Below are 6157 nucleotides of genomic sequence, written 5' to 3' on the forward strand. Positions count from 1 at the left end.
CCATGTCTCACGCAGATCTCCACCCAAGGACTTCTATAGTGAGGTTTTCATTTCCACACCTTACATGCAGGTTTGTGGGCATATACGTGCTTTTGTCTGCTGAGGTTCACACGAAAAAGGTGAATAAAAGGATAAAAGTTAACAGAAGCAGGGTAACTATATACTCAAGAAAGGCTGATAGCTTTGAGAATAACACAAAAAGGCTGGTTACCCTGTTCGCAGCAGGATCACATTGCACAGTCACATGTACATATCTGGGGATAAAATCTCATAATTATCAAGAGGCTAGAGGAGATTTGTCCACATCTCAGAGGGTGTAAGAGGACTTTAAAGTGTGGGACACATGAGCCACTTCTATATATGCAAATGACTGGTATCACACACATTCACAGAAAAACACACCCATACACAATCGCACACAGACATATGCTCCACCATCCAGCATGTTCATGTACCATGATCAGTGGTCAGTTGGTGTTCATTTCAAATGTCACCACAGTATGTTAGTTGTACACTGACATGCCCGGGAGTGAAGCCGTGGAGGGAATACTCTCCACAGGGAATAAGCCTCTCTCTGTGTGTATGTGTGTGCTTCACCGTCACACCTCTGCAGTTCCACTGCCCCCTGCTGGTTAAAATAATAATAATAATTTACATTCTACCACTAGCGGCACCTCTTTAACATCCATCTTCACAATGTTCTAATAATAGGATAAGGAAATGCTGATTGACCCGTTTTAGTTATGACAATAGACACATTTATACATTTTTTTAAACATTTCCAGACAAAATCTTGGCAGAACAAGCGACACTCTGTCTCAGATTTTCTCGGCTCTCACACAGTCTCACACATCTCATCTCTCTCCACTGACATCATGAAATCACAACCACACTCATCTGACCCAGTTTGCTTCTGTTTCTCCTCTGTGGTGCTGCAGCCTTTAAGCCCTCAACACTTCAGTTAACAGAGAAATATGCTAGAATTAAGGTGTGCTGGTGTTTCCTATTGTGACTCATGAGACAGATGATTACATTTTCAATATCAAACAGAAAAGAAACCTTCAATCAAGCCCAATTTTTTTTCTTAAATTTTAGAATTAAATACAAAATTTAAGCTGGGGCTGCGACCAATGGGGTTATCTATGAAGGCATGGAGAAATACCTTAGTTTTAAGCACACAACTGCATGCAGCTAGCTACTTGTGCCTTTACAAACATGCTCAGACACAAAGCAGGCATTTCCTCTTTAATCATAGCTTTTTGCCATTACGAAGAACGTAATTGCAGTATTAGAAGCAAACTGTTAGTAATCATGTAGAGGGTTTGGCTGTGCCGTTGGATAATTAGGTTGGCTGTGTGCGCCTCGCTAATCACAGGGACATTTAATGGAAGCGTGGGGTGAAGGACTAAAACAACTACATCTAGCCATAATAAATTTACTGATCATTGATTTAGCGTGCACAAACCCTCTTCCACACTGTCAGTTTGAGTTTAAAGTAACAACACATATAAGTACAGGAATGTTTTCTTCAGTGATTAAGATATCGGAAGCAATAGTTACAAGTTAACACTGTTTCTCCACAGTTTTCATTGGCTATGTTTGAGATGTTAGAGTGTCCGTATGAAGTGCAGACAGTTACTTCAAAGCATGTTTTTACTCCTAACCCTTTAGAAAGTCCCCTTACATGCTGTTTCACCTTTTTATAAAGTTCTTATCAAAAAAGGAAAACAGACACTTTTAAAATCTTGAACATGTGCCAATACTATTTAGTCTCGACTTAAAGCGGCTGCATGTGGAGCTGGCAACACGGGTCACCTTTCTCTGTTAGCTGAGTAACCTTGAAAATGACTCACACACATGTACTGAAGTAAGCTTCACTCTCTAGCCAATTTGAAATCTGCTTCTGGCAATGTCATTCTCGCTAGCCTTGTAAACCTGGCTACGTGTGCCAGTTGCATGATCTAATGGTCTTACTTAAAATAAAAACAAACTGTAACCTCGTGTATCATGTACATTGAATTCAGCCTGATTATTCATCACTCCCTAAGCCTGACTACTGACCTTTTCACAGTCAACTTGATTGCACTCAATAGGACACAATTTTGTGTCCTATTCTTGTGGTACATCGAACAGAGTGGAGCATAAAGCAGTGACGTGTCTCCTCCAAACAAATTTTTGGAGGAGACATTTAAGTAATCATCTTATGTTAACATGTGGTGTCGTATAATTATTGAAAGAATAATATAGGCAAAAACCTATAGAGAGATGAGGCTTTTTTTGTACCTCTTTTTCCAACAATCTGGTAGTTATATCTAACAGATGGCAGGCTACAATTTTATTCAATTCAAAAATTTTATTTATATAGCCAAATCACAACAAAAGAGATGAGGCAGTAGATTGCACAATAATTTTATGTGAGCAAGCACTTTGGCGACAGTGGGAAGGAAAAACTCCTTTTTTCCAACAGTGGTGGATTTACCGGTTGGGGAGAGAAGAAAAACAGGATGACATGCTAAGAGACAGCAGATATGATTCATCAGTAGTCTATTATATGAGTGAGAACAGATGGAAGGGAAAAACTCTGTGCATCATGGCAGTGGTGCTACAATTTTATGCCTACGAACATCACATATTCATGTAGTTGGACCAAGGCAAATACAGTAAGACCAAAGGTTTATGTAATTTTGTCTCTGTGCACCACCACAGTGAATTTTAAACATGTGATTGGAGTGAAGCCTTTTAGCTTTAATTCAAGATGTTTGGAAATTATACTGTATCAAATTCTTAAGAATTAGAGGCATTTTCATACATATTCCCTTATTTTCAGAGGCTCAAAACACTGAACTTATGACAGATCACTGGACCAGCCTAGGCAGCTCTTTGGCCAAGCAAGGCCAGTCCCCTTATTATTCCATGACATGTTAAGAATACAAAAGACATGGAGTTGATTGAACTTGTATTGAATAAATTTTCACTGGCACTCTCCATATTCCAAAAGACAATGTTGCAAGTGAAGGAGGCATCATTAGACTTAAATAATAAAATTAAACATATTTAAATATATCTTTGGGTATGGAAAACCAACTATAGCATTTTCTCAAAAAGGGGAAAGCTCTAGCCAGTTTAGCAACACCAAAGTGTCTAAAAGATCACAGGGGACAACTGAAGTGGAAGGCTGGTCCTTGTTTACACTCAAGAACATGAAGACCAAATTAGATTTTGCCAGAAAACATCTAAAAGGCCGTGCACAGCTCTGAAAAACAACTTTGAACAGATGCAACCAAGGTTAACTCTTACCAGAATAATGGAAAGAGAAAAATATGGAGAAGGAGAGAAACAGTTCATAATCCAAAGCGTAGCACATCATCTGTCAAACATTGTTGAGGCAATGTTACGGCAGGGCCAGTGGAACTGGGTCACTAGTGTTTATTGATGATGTGACTGCTGCTGGAGGAAGTAGGGTGAATTCTGAAGTGTACAGAGCTATATTCTCTGCTCAGATTCAGCCTAATGTAGCAAAACTGATCACATGGCATTTCACAGGGCAAATGGCTAATGACCCAACACATACTACAAAAACAACCCAAGACTTTATCAAGGCAAAGAAATTGGATATTCTTCAAGGGCCAAGTCAGTCACCTGATCTCAGCCAATAGAGCATGTTTTTCCATTACTGAAGACAAAAATGAAGGCAGAGACCCACAAATAAGCAGCCAATAAAGGAAGCTAAGATACAGGTCTAGCAGAGCAGGCAGGGAGGAAATGCAGGTGATGGTGGTCCATGCGTTCTACAGTAATACTTACAGTATATTTAACATTATATTCGTTTGTCTAGTTACTTTGGAACCTCAGAAAATCTGGACTAATGAAATACTTATGTTAAATCCCTTGAATTTAAGATGAAAATGTGCACTTTAAGCACATCTTGATTGGTTGACTCTAAAAATAATAGTCAGCTTATCCATAGATAGCAAGCTCTTTATGTACATGTCCAATACTAAGTAGTATTACAAAGAAAGTAAAAGCAATTGTCACGTGTATAACCACTTCTACCACCATCATTATGTCTATGATAAAAAGGGCAGAGAAGTTAATCCGGAAATGACAACTAGAACGTACAGTACATGTTCAAGTGAAGAAGTATTCAGAGGAACATGAACAGGGCCATGCTTCAAAGAATGTACAGTAGGCACGTGTGTTACAGTGGAGGTGTGACAGTATAATGTCCTGTTGAACAACACCTTCCTGGGCAAGGTCACATAACCTCTTTGTGGCAGCACCAGTAAAAGTGATTAGAAGAGCTAAGCTTCTCCTGCACCCCGATAAATCTTTCTCTAGCTTTCACTGCTTTTAATTGCCTGCAGGTCAGGCTGCAGAGTTCAAGTGGCCCACACTTCTACAGAGAGCAGTAAAACCCTACTAATCATCCAATAAACAGAGGTGCCATTATATCAAATACTCAATTGCTTCTTGGTGTCTGCTATTGTGCTACTTAGCGGAACCCAGTGAGAATTTGTAGATGTGCCATTTAAATGTTAGTGCTTCAGTAAACACTCTTTTTTTTCTATTATTTTTTGTTAGGTGTAGGTATTCCGTCACAAAGTCACAAACAGTGAGGTACCCCATTTGCAGTTAACATAACTAGTTTAAATTACCAGAGGGTAAATCAGTGTATTAATCACCAGTCAAAGCTAAGCTGCTTAGCCTGAATGCTTTGTTTTACACTTATGCCATTACCAAGTAATTGTTTTTTAGTTTTCACTGGATTTATATGTCAATAACATAAAATTGCCTGCGTAATATCTAAAAGACTATCATTGTTTTACCAATCCAAAAACACAAAAACATACTGTTGCTACTTCAGGAAGATGGCTAAACATGCAGCACCTTTGATAGTAACTGTGGATACAGTAACATTTAGTGTGTCTTCAAATATATGGCTTTGGATCACAGATTATACATATGATACAAGCAACTATAGCTTCAAAGTCACACTACTATAACTTGCCGCTTCTTTTGTCTTTGTGGGAGGAATGAGGCTGAGAGGCTGAGGGTGTGGAATGGAGGTGGGCTGCAGAGATGGATGGAGAGTGGGAAGAAGGCGACAGACGTGGGCGATGCAGGGGTGGCTCGGGCTGTCGGGAGCGGGCAACGGTGGCAGATGTATTACCAGCGACATCTCCATCCCTGCTGACGCTGGACTCTCACTGTCTCGCACACACACAAACACATGTGTCTAAGTTGATTGAGGCCAGCAGTTTGGCTCCACACCAGGCACAGAGGGTAATGACTGTCACCCTTTTTCTCCATCAGCCCCCTACCTTTATCATCACACACGCATAGTCACACGTGTGCATACAGATACACAGGGTATAGCTGCTGTTCTCTCTCCTACTTTCGCCTTTACTCTCCTGCTCTCTGAAATGTCATGCTGGCAGGGGGTTGTGTGGGGCTCCTCTGGAGAGCAATAAAAGCTGATTGGAGTTAAAACAGTTGGTCAGGCCTTCCCGCCCCAGCATCTGTTGGATTACAGTCAGCCAACCTGTCATCTGTGAAATGAAGGCTAGTATGGGAGGAGAGGGGAAAGGCCACAGGAGGGGACAGACAGACAGACAGAGCAAGAGATATAGAAGGATGCGTGAGACAGGATGACAGAGGGCTGCTTTAACAGATGCTGTGGTGTGAATGACTATGTGAAAAAGACTCACTTGGACCCGGTTTACTCAAGATAAGTAAGGAGAAACACAAGGAGATCTGAGGCAAGAAACAGTGATGGGTGGAGGGGTCAGATGGAGGGACGGACAGACAAACCTGACCTTTAGATGAATCACATCATCTCTCCGTCCTCATGTATCACTGCCTCTTAGCACTGGAGGGGACGAGCAATCCCTTTGACCCCCCACCCCCTTCTCTTTATTCCTCCATCTCACCCCTCTCTCCGTCACCGGCTGCTGCACCCACCCATTGCCTCCACCTGCTACGTCCCCCCTGAGGGAATCATTTTCACTCTAACAACTTCAATTAACCTTAACCATTCATGCACGCAAGCGCACACACATACACACACACCACCTAGACCGTGCCTGCACACATACATCTCCCTTCCAATATCAATCACAGGTGTTAAGGTCACCGGACTGAGAGACAGAAGCTTCAC

This window comes from Oreochromis aureus, linkage group 7, assembly GCF_013358895.1.
Source record: "Oreochromis aureus strain Israel breed Guangdong linkage group 7, ZZ_aureus, whole genome shotgun sequence".
NCBI lineage: Eukaryota > Metazoa > Chordata > Actinopteri > Cichliformes > Cichlidae > Oreochromis > Oreochromis aureus.